At 52.9% G+C, this 17014-nt stretch overlaps 1 protein-coding gene and 1 pseudogene across 3 annotated transcripts in view; one reads left to right on the top strand and one right to left on the bottom strand.

Annotated features, from left to right (window-relative positions):
* Positions 1-16691, bottom strand: part of LOC149354722 (uncharacterized) — a 31082-nt pseudogene extending 14391 nt beyond the window's left edge.
* The window catches only part of LOC149354717 (uncharacterized), a 371296-nt gene that overhangs the window by 243281 nt on the left and 111001 nt on the right, over positions 1-17014 (top strand). The window lies entirely within an intron of this gene.

Genomic DNA, 17014 nt, shown 5'->3' with positions numbered 1-17014 from the left:
AGACAGTTAGTGCACCCCCTTCACGCCGGCTGAAACGGGCGAGGACGTTCGGCGGCGTCCAGATGTGTGACCTTGGCCACAGCGGGGGGGTCCTTCTCATCCTCGCGCTCACGCAGAAGCACACAACGGCACAACTCACAGGCGTCGCCTTGGCTCATGGTTACGCGCGCACACAGCCACAGCCACCAACACACATACACCGGCACGTGCGCGGACGCCGGTCGGCGACCACGATCCCCCTCATCAGAAGCGTCCAGAGGCGCCGCGGCGAGGGTCAAAGGGTGCACTTTCCGCCCCCCCATCGCCCCAAACGCCCCGCCAACTTCCCCTCCATACGGGCCGCACAAAACTCGCACCGCGACACACGGCTCCTTAACGAGCCCACCACCCACAGTCGGGCCGGAAATGAGAAGAGGCGCGCCGTACAAACGACACCCAATCTATTGCTTCTAGAAGATAAGAGCAAGCACGAGCGGGCTGAAGTTTGCCTATGTACAAACTGAACGCCAATGCTGACGCATGTTGCCTATGTACAATCTCGGTACGTTAGAACGAAAACAGACGTACAAGCAGGAAACGAAAGTGGCTAGAAACTGACTCAAGCAAACAAATAAATAAACTGATAAACACACAAGGCTGGAACTGATCCTGCTGCCAAAACAACAACAGAAAAAAAAACACACCGTGCTTCACCTGGGTAGGGCCTGACAAGAAAGCTCGCCAGCTAGCGGAGGCTGCGTGCCTTCGGTTGCGGAAAAGTCCGCCGTCCGGCATCAATCACACAGGTGACCGTCGCCTCAGATTGTACCGGTGCTCCGTACGCTTGCGTTCCGAAGCACCAGTTGTGCCTTTGCGCTTGCCTTTGATACCAATGGGTACCGGCGCAAGCTCGTCAGACCGTGACGCGTAGGCCTTCAGGTCTGCGATGTGGGCACGGCTGGTTTTCCCCGTAAGGGGATCCTCCAGCAGGTACGCGAGTGGCGACCAGACTCTGACCACTCGGTACGGACCAAGCCACTTAGGAGCGAGCGAGGCTGAGAACCCCTTGCTCGCATCGCTAAGAACGTGGTTGCGCTTCAGGACAAGGTCACCCACCTGAAAAGTCAGGCGGCGGTGCTTGCGGTCATATTGAGCCTTCTGTTGGGCTCTGGCTGCCGCCAAACTCTGCCTTGCTCTGTTGAGAGCCCGACCAAGCCGGTCCCGAAGCGTCGACGCATAAGCAGAGCAGTCTGCCCGCGTCTGCTCATCCCCGAGCTGGCTCTGCACGACGTTTGACATCGGATTCGCCAGCTCCCTCCCGAAATTGAGGAAGGCGGGAGAGAAACCAGTTGAGCGATTCTCAGCTGTTCGGATGGCGAACGCAAACTCGCTCAAATGGTCTGCCCAATCCTTTTGACACTCGGCAAAGGCCGCCAGCATTGGCTTGAGCGTTCGGTTGATTCGCTCGGTCAAATTGGACTGGGGGTGGTAGGGTGAAGTGGTGTAGTGCTCGATTCCGAGGGAACGGCACGTGTTACCGAACACCCGAGCGGTGAAATAGGACGCATTGTCCGTGATCAGTCTTTCCGGAAAGCCGAACCGACAGAACACTTCCTGGAGTTTATCCAGCACCGCTCGTGCTGACACTTTCCGAAGGGGGTACAACTCAACCCATTTGGAAAAGTGGTCAGCGACTACCATCAGGTAAATGAACCCCTGCTTGCTCCTGGGGAAAGGCCCCATCAAATCGCAGGTGGCCATCTGCCACGGACGCACACTGTCAATTGGTTTCATCATTCCAGGCGGCTTGCCGCCCCGTGACTTCGCTTGACAGACATGGCAGGAACGGCAATAGCGGAAAATGTCACGCTTCATGCCGGGCCACGTCACCGATTGACTCAGTTTTGCAAAAACTTTGGAGCCACTCAGATGACCGGCCAGTGGTTCGTCATGAGAGAATCGCAAAAGTGCGCCTCTCAGACTTTTGGGGATAACCACCTTGAACGGGTCGATGGACTCGTCATCGGTGGCTATGTACTTCAGCACGAGCCCGTCATTGTCCAGCAAATATGAATCCCCGGGGTTCGCCGCGACACACGCTGGCTTCTGCCCCCCTGCGCCCGCTACAATACCAGTAGCGTCACGGCGCTCCGTCTCCCTGAGACCGTCGCTCATTACGCGACAAAAGGGGTCATTTTGCTGGGCTTTCAGTAGCTCTTTACGGCTGAAAACGATTCCAGTCATCCCAGAGGGGAGCGTGGTCTCGTCCCCACTCAGGTTTGCAGCCAAAATTTCCGTTCGCGTCGGCAACTCCGAGGCGCTCACGAAGAGCTTCGCCTCTCGTCCTCTTTGCGAAGCGCTGCTTGCCTGGTTAGCGGAATGGGTTAGCCCGTTCGCGGGCTCTCCCTCCTTGCCGCCCGGCGGCTCGTCCGCTGTTTCGCCCCCTCCGCCTACAGGCGTCAAGGCGCCGCTGGCGAGTGGGGCACGGGATAGCGCGTCAGCTACCACGTTTGTGCTCCCCTTTCGATACTGCACGGAAAAGTCGTAATGCTGTATCAGGAGAGCCCAGCGCGCCAGCCGACCCGCAGGCTCGCGGAGCCGCATCAGCCAACTGAGCGCACTGTGGTCTGTCTGCACCACGAATTGCGTTCCATCAAGGTAGACGTCAAACTTGCGCAGTGCAAACACGATGGCGAGGCACTCCTTCTCGGTCACGGAATAATTCCTCTCCGAGGGCAGCAAGGAGCGGCTGGCAAAGGCCAGCGGTTGCAGCACGCCATCGAATTCCTGTAGGAGAACTGCTCCTAAACCCAGATCGCTCGCGTCAGTCTGGACTACGAACTGCCTGGTCAGGTCGGGTAGCCTGAGCTGCGCTGTCTCGGCAATGGCACTAGACAGGAGGCGAAAGGATCGCTCTTGCTCGGGCCCCCATCGCCACGCTGCAGTCTTTCCCAAGAGCTTGGTCAAGGGTGCCTGCACGCGGGCACAGGACGGGATGAACGACCGATAAAAATTGGCCATTCCCAGAAAGCGGCGGAGGCCGCGTACGTCCTTGGGCGCGGGAAATTCGAGTATGGCTCGAAGTTTCTCCGCATCAGGCTCAATGGAGCCCTCGCCCAGCGTGAACCCTAGTAACTGAACCCGGGTCCGCGCTATTTGGGCTTTCGCAGGATTCAAAGTCATCCCAGCAGCCCGTACCCTCTCGAGCACGTCGGCAATGTGGCCTAAGTGCTCATCGAAGGTTCGTGAATAAATCACGATATCGTCCAGGTAGCACATGGCGTGGGACCATTTCGCTTCCCCCAGGACGCGGTCCATGAGCCTCTGAAAAGTCGCAGGACCATTGCAGAGACCAAAGGGCATACGAGTGAACTCAAACAGCCCTCTGTGACACGTGAACGCGGTCTTAGACCGGTCAGTGTCAGCCATCTGGACCTGTAGGTAACCTTTGGAGGCATCTAGCGTGGAAAAGTACCGCGCGCTGCCCAGGTTTCCTACGATTGAGCTGATCGTCGGGAGCGGATAGGCATCCTTGCGAGTCAGCGCATTTAGACGGCGATAATCCACACACAAACGGTGGCTGCCATCTTTCTTAGGCACCAACACCACCGGAGACGCCCAGGCGCTGGACGAGCGGCGGATAATGTCCGCCGACAGCATCTCATCCAGCAACCCATCAATCACCTGCCTTTTCGCAAGGCTGACGGGTCTAGGGTTGCACTTCAAAGGAAGCGCGTCTCCAGTGTGGATCTTGTGGCTCACTAAAGTGGTACAGCCAGGTTGATCCGTGAAGAGCTCATCGTACTGACGCAATAGCGCTGTCAAACGAGCCTTCTGTGTGTCATCCAATGTTACCGCACTGGCGGCCAGCGGATGTGGCGCCTGGTCGTGCCGCGCCGCTCGGTCCCAATGGGGAGGCTGAACGACGGAACGCTCGACACAAGGGCGTGGCCCTGTCCGCTGAGCGTGGCACTCTCCGAACGCCTTCACTGCGCAGGCAGATACTGACGCCGGTGGGCTAATGAACGGCTTAAGCTGGGAAAATGGTCCGTCGCGATAGCCGCCATTCGCAATGTCCACCACGATCCCGGTTTTCAGGAGAAAGTCCCGTCCGAGAATCATGGGCACACTGAGCCCTGGGAGATGGATGAAACGCGTGCGTCTCGTCCGCTCTCCCCACCTGACAGTCAGCCTCGCGGCGCCAGCCGAATGGGCTACGCCTTTCGCAAGGTTGAATGCCGTACGGCAGTCCCGCAAGCGCACAGAGTGCTTTTGCAAGTGGGACAACACCTCTTCACCGAACAAGGAAGCGCTGGCTCCCGTATCCAGTAACGCCGAAAATTCGCGGCCAGCAATGGTGACCGGAATAAACGGCGCGTGCGCATTAGCAAGGCAGCTTGCTCTGTACGCAGAGGGAATTAGCAGAGATTGGGCCGGTGGTCCCTTTACGACCGACCCCCGCCGCCGTTTCCCTGCCTCGCAGGAGGCCTGGCTACGGTGCATTCTCTTGCTAAGTGGCCCCTCTCTTGGCAGCGGAAACAGCGCATACCGCCGCGAGCTTGGTCGCGGGACAATGGCGCTTCTCCCTGCCTGGGTCCGCCCGCTGCACGACCAAAGGGTCGGCCGAGTCGGGTTTCCCCCTCCGCTGTGCGTTGTAGCGCTTGGCGCCCATCAGCACGCGGCTCGGAAAACGGTGCAGCGCAGGCTGCCCGTCTCCCGTACGAGTAGGGATCGAGAGCTCTTTCGCTCAACTCCCATGCCTCGTTTTGCCCGCTAACAGCTGCAAAGGCAGGTTGTGCGGGTGGTCGCCGGTTGGGTAAGGGCAAGGCCCCTCTCCATGCACAGCGTGGCTCAAGGGCCTCGCTTGCCGGCGGTGGCGGACGATAGGCGCGCGCGGCGAGAATGTCGCCTTGAATGCGCTTTGCCTCGGCGGCCAGCTCCTCCAAATCTCGGAATCGGCCGCCGCGCAGGTAAGCCGAAAAGGTCGGATGTGCCTGCCTGATCGTCCTTTCGACACGCTCCTCGTTCGAGGCTCTGGGCTCGGCGATTGAGAAAAGGTCTTCCATCGCACGAACATACTCTTGCAGCGACTCATCCGGAGCCTGAGTACGGAGCTCCAGCTCTCGCCGCATCCTACGCTCGTAGTCAGCGGGCAGGAATTCGCGCAGGAATGCTGCACGGAACTCCTCGAGAGTCGCTGCCCGGTGGCCGGAAAGCCGATGCCACCGAGCTGCCGTGTCAGTCAGCGCTGTGGGGATGATGTGTGCAAGCACCACCTGCTCAGTAAGACCCATAGTTCTCTGATAATGGGTGAGGGACTCAAGGAAATCCCGGGCACTGAGTAGGTCATCATACCCGCGGTATGTTGGCATGGGCAACTTGACCGCGGGGTGAGACAACTTCGGCGTGGCCAAAAGCGTCCCAACAGCCCCTGACAGCGACTGGATCATCTGGGCAGCACTGGCTAGCAGCGCCTGCGCTCCGGCCTCAGTGGAGGCTTGGGCGGGCTGCACGAACGAGGGAGGCAAGGCTCCTAGTTCGATGAGCGGCGTGGTTTCCGCAGGGAACCGGGCCAGCGCCTCGCCGTTCCCAGAGCAGACTTGACTGCTCGCGGGGCGAGGCTGCTGCTGTTCGAAACTGCCGGTTGCGGCAGTGTGACACGAACTGCTTTCGCACTGGGCGGAAAGCGTGCACAGCTGAGGCATGTGACCAGCGGATGCACCGCAGGGTGCTTCCGATACAGCTCCGATGGGAGCCGCGTGGTCGACATTTTGGGTTGTGTCGCCGTAAACCCCAATGGGGGCCGCGGCCAACCACGGTGTCTGGCTATTCGAAGGAACAGCAGCCAGCGGATCAAACGACGCTACAACTCCGTAGGGAGCCGACATGTAGCTGCCGAATGCCCCGCTGGGGGTAGACATGGTGCGCAAGCGTGATCGGCAAGGCGACCTGCTCGGCTAATATGTCATCAAAGGCGTAAGCGCCAATGACTTAGCACGTTGGGCGCCAGTTGTGGGTTTCTAAGTGGTCACAGGCCACTACCCACCGCGGGTTCGAGCTTCGCGCGAGCCAAGGGCCCCGATCAGCCGTCACCACACACACACTGGGACACCGTTGCAGCGCACTCAACCTCCGCTGGGAGGAGAGCGATTCGCCGCAAAGAAATGGCCTCCAAGTTCACAAAGGCGACGTTTATTCACGTCGTCCTCCAGCTGATACACACACACTCAATAGTCACCCCGTCCCGGGGGCGCGCGAGGAGCAAGGCTCCGCTGCGCGCACGAAGCGACTCGAGTAATGCGCACCGCTAGCACGCCGCTGCAGGAGAATGTCCCCGCGGCAATGCTGTGATCTCTCTCTCGTGTCGACCGTTGGGCCGGTTGCGAGAGAGAGTGGGCATTCAACGCAAGGTACGCCTGTCAGAGGTCGCTGGACCCCGCTGGACAGGCTCGAGCCGCTGCAGGTGAGAGGACACGTGCGGGCGAGCTCGAGTAAGCACTGGTCCGAACGGCAAAGGCCGGCACGGACAAACAGTAACGTACGCACCTTACGCTGTCTCGGAGGGATCTCTCTCTCTGGGCCCCGCTCGGACGGTCGCGCGGCGCGCGGCCGCCCAAAGCGGGGTCCCGAATTCCCGCCAAAAGGCGCCAATGGCAAAGGCCCTTGGGGAGCCGGGGCGGAGCTGTGGCTAAATGACAGTGATTAGTCACCCAGCCGCCTCTCCACCGCCTGAGGCGGGAGCAAGGGAAAGAGGAGAAACGACGCGGTAGGCCGGCACAGCCGCGCAAAGGCGACGGCGGGAAGCCAGATTCCCACAAGGTATGCGTCCCTCTCATCCTTCACTCGCATTCAGCGGGAAAAAATGCCATTAGGTAGCACGGCTTCTTTCTCGTTAGGAAGGAGAGTGCGTTCAAGCAGTAAGCTTAAAAAGCTCATGCTCATGCAGGCACAAGGCACAAAGAGCGAAATTATAAATATTGCCGGAAACCACGAAGGCGCTGCTTGAAACTCACGTTCCTTTATAAACAAGAATAAACAGAAAAAAAATCGCTCTGTCACATTGAGTCCCGCACCCCGGGGCGAACTGTTCTCGAGGCGCGCTTTCTGAGCGCACGCCGGAGCACGGCATCCAGCACAATGTCTCGCCAGAAACCACTGCAGCCCACACTCGCCACAGGCTCTCCAAGGACAGCGCGGAGCAGCCTGTCGAGAAGGTCCCCATGCTCCCCTCGCCGAAATCCGGGCACCTGGCGCAGTGGGCATCGGGCCGCAACCGATCAGGCAGCCACCGACCTCCGATGGCAGCCGCCGCTCCGCCAAGCACACGCTGGTGGCCCGCCCGCGTGCACAGCGTGGCCGCAGAGAGCGTAGTGGCACGGACACGACCTGCGGATGCATTCGGTGGACACAGTTGAAGCTACACTCTCGATGCCCTGTCCAGCATTGCATAGCCAAAGTGCGTCTTAGCTGTTACTGTAATACAGTGGTGCGCTTCCTGAGGGCTAGAAAAAAAAGTGTCGTTATGAGACGTAAGCGAAGCACTTCGACATGAATTACGCAGAAATCCGGATGAACTTAATGTGTTAAAAGGTCTGAAATTGTATATTGAAAATTTTAGCGATGCAACAGCACTTTTCAGCTAATAGTGGCGCTCAATTGATCCAAGCTCAAGCTAATGGCTTGAACTTAAGTTCTTTAGTCTACCTCTCACTGCTTTCGCCGAGCTTTGACTGAAGCCTATTCCACGTAAACTAAAATAAAACAATCCAGAGCCGGGCTTGTCTCCCTAACTCGTGGCAGAGAGAATAGATAGGCTCTGTGGGCCATTCCATTCCACCACTCGCGGCAGCCGGACGTTCCGCTTGCTTAACTGCCATGCAGTCTCTCACCCACTTCGCTTTGGATGTCGTCGTCTTCATCAACTTCCACCCGTGAGCACTGGATCCAGAACACACCGCATTTGCATTGCCCCCTTAAGGTGCGTAAGCAGCCACATAATTTATCACTCCGCAAGCACTAAGGCTCCCGCTCATCGATTTCGCCGACATTTGACTAAAGCCTGCTTGACTTTTGAAAACCGATCCTCAAGCCAATACCGGAACCGACGTGCTCCTAATTCGCACGCTAAATCTACGCTAAATCGTCCCTATTTTATATACAGTATTTCCATATATGTGCAGCCTTCGTCCAAAATTAATGAGCCAAAGGGGTTCGACCCTAAGCTGCCTGTGCAGTGAGGCCTTTGTAGCTTCCATAAAAGTTCTATGTTTCCTCTACAGGTGAGGACGAGAGCTCTTCACGCATTCGAGAGATTCGCAACGCTGGCGATGCATAGCGCAGCACACATCATGGCCCGGAATGAAACCCCCTGGGCTGTACGCTTTTGACAAAGGAAGGACCTTAACTGGTCATTAAATTCCTGTGGGAGGTGCTGGCCGAGTACTGCACCATCGTACCACTAGTTCTTGTGAGAGCGCGTATTTTTGCTCTTAGCACAGCGCGTCCGTGTATGGCAGCACGTCGGTTTGCCGAGATCAGCCAGCAACCCAGTCGTCCTTGTTAAATTGATGCGGCCCTGAATTTTAACCTCTGGCCTTCGCCCCACTGCGCCAATGCCTACGACGTCCGAGTCACAGGTGTCCTACTGAACAGCAGTAATTAAGACATTTATGGCAGAGGTTGTACTGCAATAACCGCTACTGCTCTCAATATGACGATGAAGATGACAGTAAATGGTTGTTACTCGTACATTCTTTGTCAAATATATACAGCCCAAGGGCTTTGCTTCTAAGTCGCGGACCTCCATTAAGTCTGGAGAGCACCGCTTAGAGGTCCGATGCACCACAAGAGCGGATGAAGGCTCTCGTCACTATCATGAGGTCTGCCATGCTGACGGTGCAAAATGAGCCACCCTGTATGGCCCAGAAGCAAACCCATCGGGCTCTATACGTTTGACAAAGGCGGTACCTTGACTACAGCAAGTCAGACGCAAAACCGCATCCTTCAGAGCAAGTGCCCGCCGACAGGTTCAGAGCTCCTTGAACTAGAAAAATTGCACTCAAGAGCGCGAATTTCGAACCCAGTTAGCCCTTTTTTCTTAGCCCTTAAGGAGCTGCCATGTGCGTATCGACGACTATGCTTACCGTTGGCGAGGTCGGTGGGCTCCTATGGCGGCGGCTGCTGCTAGTCGGTGGCGCCTAGCGCGGCCACGCTGGAAGCCATTGGTCGGGACCGAGCATGAGCCCACCCAAGGCGCCGCCGTCGGTGCCCACGTCGCTGCAGTCGACGTCGGGATCTTCGGCTAGGGGGCACCTCAAACGGGAGACAGCTGGAATGGAGATATGCTCGCGAGGCACTCCACAGGAACTGGGAGGGTAAGAGCAACCACGTGTGGTATCTTTCAGCCTAGTGTGAGAAAATTGTCGATCTGCTCGCATGTTATAGATAATTTCGTTTGCAAAGTGTTTGCGGTCATATTACAGAGGGCCGGCGTCCTCGAGTCGAGCGGAGCTTTTGAGATCGCATCGAAAGTCCGGTTCGCAGATAAAACTGATGCACAGTTGATGCCAAGGAAAAATGTCTTACGACCTTCAGGTCATTCCTGAGATGATTATAGTAGCGACCCTACTTTAAGAGGTTATACTTTTCACAATCATACATAGTGCACAATTCGCACAAAATTATATTTTTATAATTAATGGAGCATAAACATTCGCTATCCATCCATTAATCACCATCCTTAACTCACCGAAGCGAAATGCTTGGACGCGAATAACAATTCGTTCAAATAGCGGACTCCTCAGGTGAGAAAAATCTTTCAGCACTATTTAGGTGGACATAAGTAGGACCACCTAAACACCAGACCTGCATTTGCATTGTTCAAGAAAAAATAAAAACACTTACAAAATAAAAATTACAAAAATAAAAGTTAAAAACACTTCGATATTAGGCTGCCGGCCTCCTCCATTTTTGAGAATGGAGAAGCATTTGCACTTTTTTGGACGCTGATATTGCAGCCTAAAAGACTGCAGGTGCTAGGCTCTATAACAGCAACGCTACTGGCGCAGGGAAGAGCATAGCCTCTTTGCATGAGAAGTGGAGCATCACGCTTTATTCGTGTACTCCTTAGCGCGATTATGCAGGGAATGTTCATAATAAAAAAGAGAGGGCTTCATGCACATATACAACTCCCTAGGAATATTCTTGTAGGTTTGAGCCTCGAGGTACACTTTGGTAATTCTTGCTATTATTTTAAAAACTTTAAATCCCATAATTCCACAATACGGCATGTTTATGCGTGAGTTGACTTTTCATCGTATTGACCTTGGACAGTTTATGACCGCACTAGAATTTTGCGTAACCCGACCTGTATTTAGTGTAAGTCAAAGGTCTAACGGAATCCTGTCTGATCGGCATGGTGCAGGGGCACTGAAAAGAAATGCAAACAAATCGGAGCCTAGGAATTCCGCCGTTTGCATTTCTTTTCATCACGCTTTCACTTCGGGGTTAGCAAAAAGATGCTAGTGTCGTCCATGATTCCAGGACGACTTTAACGTCTTTTGCTTACCACCCTGGTAAAAGAGCGATAAAGAAAAGTTAGAACAGCGAACCGCTTAGGCGCCGCCTTGTTCGCGTTTCTTTCCGTCGCGAAGGTACATGATGTATACGTGGCGCCGACCGAAAGTAAAGTGGCGAAAAAGCGTTTTTTTTTTGTTCTCAACGACGCCAAGTGTAGTAGGGTCGCTTTTTATATACGGTGCATGAACGAACCCAGGACATATGCGTAGACTGCAGGCAAATTTCCGTCACTGCAATTAAGCGCATGCGCTGTCATCTGAATAGTCAGTAATTCGAGACAGCGCCGTGATTTCTTCTTCCTTTCTTGAGCAATTACACACGCCTCGGCCAAATATATATTGTGTTTGGCAGGCTTGGAGTGCTCGGCAGGTGCATCGTCACCTGCGCGTCGGTTCCAGAAATCATTCAGGGGATCCCACAGTCTTCGTTCGTAGTTTTTCATCACCTTTGCTTAGTGCCAGCTGCTTTCGTCACAACCTTCGTTCAGTTTGATCATTACGTCCTTGTTCAGCGCAAGGTTGCTTGTATTGGATCTTGTGCGGCGCCTGTACTATAAAATACCTTCTGAGCGAATACTGATCGTGATCTCGTTGTGCTGTTTGATGTTTAGACTGTGATAAAGATAAACTTTAATTATAGGTAGCCGGTTATTGGACTGTTTTTAAAGAGGACCCTAATATGAGGCAAATTGAATGTGCGAAAGAACTTTTATCCGTTTTTAAACGGCATCGGAGGGCCCTCACTGTCGCTTAAGAATGACCAGACCTTAAGAAACTGCAGTGTTTAGATATCAACATTACCTTCCCGACAGATGCTGTCTGTTGAATGCATCTACCTCGACCTCGAAGGAACCTATTGCCACATAAACCTGTAAGAAATTAAAAAGACCATCGCTTCATTCTGTTTCCTTCGGGGGTCTCGCGTAAAGCTGATGCAGGGTAGCTTCAGCAGTCAGGTCAGCAGATTGAAGGAACCTAAGTTAGCGCCTTTAGTTCTGCTTGCTGTTCACTAAGATGAATGGCAAGCCACACCAGAAAAACAGGCGTGCCGAACAGATGAAGGAAATATTGGTTTCCGAAAGTACATGATCTAGCACTGCTTTACCGCCGCGGAGGCTCAGTGGTTATGGTGCTCGGCTGCTGTCCGAAAAAACACGGTTTCGATCCCGGCCGCGGCGGCCGAATTTCTTTGGAGGAGAAATTCTAGAGGCCTGTGTACTGTGCGATATCAGTGCACGTGAAAAGAATCCCAGGTGGTCGAAATTTCCGGGGCCCTTGACTACGGCGTCTCTCATAACCTGAGTCGCTTTGGGACGTTAAACCCAATAAACCAACCAACCTAGCACAGCTTTAAAAATCTGCCGAATGGGTTCGGTTTCCTAGCACCCACACAGTACAGGCACACCCTACGTATTTGTATTGGCTGAATGTGTATGGTGTGCCTGTGGGTTTTTCAGCCTCATGCAGGTTGGCCTCTCTCCGTGGAGAGAGGCCAACCTGCATGAACCTGCCGTTTGTGAAGTGCGTCTCCGCACTGATCTGTGAAGCCCCGCTAAATTGCAGTAAAGCCTACACATTACTGTCCTTTCAGTGGAAGCCCCGGCTACATGATAATGATATTCCACATTGCGGACGTCTCGTTTTAAGGATGGCTTTTTGCAATGAGAGTTTCCTGAAACAATTGAAGCACAAACTAGGTTCGATAAGCTAGCATCGTGGTATATGTCTTTGCTCTTTACACGAGATGCTTTGGCATTCTTGACTATTTTCTTTATTGGTGGGTGGAGTTCAGAGCATTGCGGTAGTTCATAAAAGCGTTAGGAACTTTAAGACCTGAGTGGTCCTTGTATTCCTTGCGTTGAAAGTTGAGTGGATCCGGCATTGAAACGCTTGCACATACTCCCAGTCAGAACAATACAGATCACAGCACCGTCAGTACAGATCACAGCAGTTATATTGCATTTTCATCAACCGCTGTTTTTTTGCACGACAGAGTATGCTATTGTAATCCGGAGGTCAATTACCGTCTCCTGTTACCGCGCATATATTTTTTTAAATATCGCATACGATGGGAGGAAGTTGCAACAGTTTGTACTGCAGCAGCAGTCATAGTGTTCAGCGTATTAGACACTCTAAAAGTATGCAAGGATCATACAAGCATGGTGCCGAACATTTGTTTCATTTCCAGAAGAAACCTTAAACACTTCTGGTAATGCCAGCTTTAGGCTGCTCAATGCCATGTCGACATCCACGGCCTCGTTTTCGGTTCACATGGTCGTGAGGCCTTACGTGATGAAAGTAGCGGCGGATGGGGAAGAAAATGACCAGTGACAGAAACCGCTGGTCTGGTCGCGGCGCCGCCGGATCCAGTACAGCTGAGTTACAGGGACAGCAGTTTGGCGGGACAGCTACCACACAGTTTCTCTACCGACGCGGGATTAGCGCCAATAACGCTCCTCAGTCGTGTGAAACCGGTCGTCGTTCTCAGTCATTCGTCGGCGTCGCCGCCGGACCGGGAGTAGGACATGACACGGAATGCGTCTTTGCAAATAATAGCATGGTGGACGTGTTTCTGCCACGCCCAGTCTGACGCCTTACACCATGGCCTAGGTCATAGGGACCAGCGACTAACGACAGTGGACCAGACAAACGGAGAACGAAATGAAACCTTAAGAAATGCGGCGCCTGGTTGCGACTGTACTCACCACCCTTTTCCTCGCTCAGCTGTGCATGGCAGGAGAGACACGCCAGCGAAAGGCGCTGGTCGGCCATGCGAGTGGAGTTGCGAGTGGACCCCACGCACGCGAGCACGTTGGGCAACATCACCGCAGGGTGCAGCTCGGCTTCGTCCTGGGGCCAAGGATATTCGCGTATGATGTTTTCCGCAGCCCCGGCATTTAAGAAATATGCTGAATACTTGATATACGCATTGGTTTCTCTCCTTCTACAACTGCGGAGCCAAAGCAAAAAAAAATAAAGCCGTGTAGTCAACGATAATGTAGGGCACATATGCTACAGCATATTTTGGCCCCATCTACGATATAGTCACAAAAAAGAACCAGACTCTTGCATTTCTTTAGCTAGCCTTTTTTTTTACACGTTAAATATAAGACATTGCTAACATGAAAGTGCTGGCTGCCAAAATGCCCTGGTGCTGCCAAAATATCACGCAGCACGCTTCGGCGTTTCAAACATTTTCACGCGTTCAGTAAAAAACGTATGATGGTTTCATAGGTTCTTACACGTGCTCATCATCGGCATGTGTAAACGTATGCAACAAGTACATCGTAATTTCCGCTGTGTATGGCGGGAGAAGAGCTTGAACCCCGAAGCGTGCTTCGTAGTATCATAGCCGGGATTCTACACAGTCCCTGACTGTGTACACATTAATTGCCCGAAAAAAATTATTGGAAGCTTATTTCAGTCACATTGCACATAATTCTTTCAGGAACAAACTTACATTCATTGCGCAGGAATCTCAAGGACGCATAATGATAGAACCAGCATGAACTCCTCTTACAAAAACTCGAGACAAGCGAGCCACAGGCTTTGCGTGGGTGACTCATATTTAGCGTGGCTCTCGAAAATACGGCTATACCGAACAAATGTGCGTCTATAAGTGAATAAAAGAAGCATAACAAGGATTCATGAATGGGTCTTCATGGTAGTCGCTTATATGAGAAGCCTACAGTTTGCTAGTAAGGCGAACGCAAATGCGCGATACCTACTTTCGGCAGCAGAATTTACGGCACCCGTGCTCACGGGGAAAAAAATTGTAGCTCTGCCTCGCGACCCAGTCGCGTGGTATTGTCCCCAGCCGATAGAACATGTAATGTCCCCTCATGTCACGACAAATTTCACGCGACTGCACAGCGTGACTGTGTCAATTTTTCCAGCACGCTAGCATCCCGTAATCTTTTGCGGCCGATAGTACATGTCATACCGTAAAGAGGCAAAACACACGTCTAGAACGACCAGACTGTGTGTTCCACAGCTACCAAAGCCGCCGCGAATAGCAAGGCAAATAATTACAATGAAATACTACGAGTTCAACTGCACATGCTTAGATTGACACAATTTTTAACGAAATGTTATCATTACGTATCGCGTGTTCAGCCCGAAACATGCCCAGAACGTGTTCTAAGCAAGCGTTTTGCCCTTTGTACATGACATGTCATTTAAGAGCATAGATGCTCATAGCGCAGGTTATAAAAAAATACGCGACTATCGGTAATGGAGGGGACCGAAACCAATCATAGAAAATTGGGCACCCAAATTCACATATTTTCTTGTCGAGACAGAACTTATGCCAAACGGCATTGTTTTCACCAATTTTGGTTAGTGGTTTAGCCAGAAAGTGACACAAATAGGACCAAAACAATTATAAGCTCCCCATGGTCGCCACAAAGACCTATACATCGTTGGCTGTTCCCAATGCGAAGAGTTCGCCGCGGTTAATTTGCAACTGTAATGCGTACTGGCGCCCCATTGCACATAAAGGATCGCATATTTACCGGGAGTGTAAGTGTTTTAAAAATGCAGCGGAGGCTCCATCTGCCAGATAGTTTTCAGCACATATCTAAGCAAATATTGGTATCCGTCACATATAAATGGGCGATATGCTCGTTTGAAATCATAGCATATGCTACATGAGGTACAGACTAGGCATCGGCTTGGAAATATTAACACAAATACCGAGCTTGAGAAAAAAGCGGCTCTTGCAGCTTCTCCAGCAGTATAGGAAGTGCGTGAATTACGCCGAATTCAGTTACCATCACACCTTACACACGATCACTAGGAGCTTTGTCGAGATTTAAGGGGTCGGAATGAGAGCGCTGAAGCTGGCATAGATATAAAAATTCAGGGGGCACTTTGACTGTCTAAAGTGGGTAGAGGCGGAAGCGTTTTCCGCACCACCACCGCTGTTTCTGTGGCACTGGTGGCGTCACATATAATTGAGTACTAATTACTAAGTGATGACGAATCACTAATTAATTGTTAATTACTGATTAATGCGTTAATACTAATTAACTGCTAATTAATGACGCTTCAGCTTCGCCTTTAGGAGTGGAACGCGACAGCGCGTTGTAGTGCTGCCAGGGAGTCCACGGACCGCCACCACCCGTTCGGCGCGATACCTTGCCCTTTGAACGCAACGCTTTTTGAGGAAAGTAAATGGCGCAGTAATTCTCTGTCATCTCGGTGGACACCTGAACCGCACCGTAGAGGAAGGGAGGAAGTTGGAGTGAAAGAAGATAGATAAAGAGGAGCCGTAATGAAGAAAATGAAAATTGTATTTGAGGAAAGAAAATTACGCAGTAACTGTCTCACAAAATTCAGGGGGGCACTTTTTTGACCTAAAGTGTGGTCACTGATGTGTGGTTAAGATGTTAAGCTTCGCCCCTAAGAGTGGAACGCGACAGCGTCTTGCAACGCTGCCAGGGAGTCCACAGAACGCCATCGCCCATTCGGTTCTACGCCTCGCTCGTCGGTAAATTGGTTTTTGAGGAAAGGAAATGTATCTGTCTCTGATTGGTCGGTGGACACCTAAACCTCGCCGGAAGGGAATGGAGGAGGATGAGAGTGAGTGAAGACACCGTATTCACTAGACACGCCTTTGTTCATTCCAAACCGTCGAGCTGGCATGGCCGAGTGGATAGCATGCTCGTCTCTCAAGCCGAAGACCGGGGTTCGATTCCCGAGCTCGACCAATTTCTTAATCGTTTTTATTTATTGTTATGGCCTGACTAGTAAAGCTAATTAGGCTAATTGGATAATTAACCAATTAACTAAGCTCAGTCCCACTTACTTGGAGCACCACTATACGATCCCTTCAATTGGTTGCATGGTTACTAGCCAAAGTATAATTGGCCCCTTTTGAAATTCGCGCACTGTGACGTCACGACCGTTTCGACCAACTGAAAAGCGTGACATTCACTGTCGACAACTGCTGCTTACAACGATGAGACATTAAAGGCTTCCGCCTTAAAATTGAGGGTCACCACGGAGAAGTGTCGCCCGCGCGAATGAAAAGTGGGGCTCACCTGTGCACAGCGGGCGCCGATGAGCGGGAGCCTCTAGCGCAGCAGAAGCAGGCCTGGCGAGTGCTGCCGCGGCTGGTCCTCCTCGAGGCATGCGGACAGCTCCTCGGGGCCCAGGCAGCCCACCACGCGTACCAGGTCGGTGTCTCATGGGAGTCTTGGGATGGCCGCTGCCAAGGACAATCGGGGACGAGCTGAGGATAGCCGCTTCTGGGGTCAGGTTCTGGGAACGTCTCTGCGGAGTTCTGGAAGCGCTGCACGAGTGTAGCCAGCGCTGCGCGTGCAGGAGTGCGGTCTTCTTTTCCTTCGCCACTTCTTCTTCAGCCAGAAAATACTTCGCTGTTAATTAAACAGGGATGCTGGAAGCCTGAAACATTTCATCAAAACCGCGAAGATATCGGCTTCATCTACGTAAAC

The sequence above is a fragment of the Amblyomma mixtum genome, chromosome 3 (genome assembly GCF_055824585.1).
Source record: "Amblyomma mixtum isolate Tamu chromosome 3, ASM5582458v1, whole genome shotgun sequence".
In the NCBI taxonomy this organism is placed as follows: Eukaryota; Metazoa; Arthropoda; class Arachnida; order Ixodida; family Ixodidae; genus Amblyomma; species Amblyomma mixtum.
The sequence above is the reverse complement of the archived record's forward strand: the minus strand, read 5'-3'. Positions and strand labels throughout refer to the sequence as shown.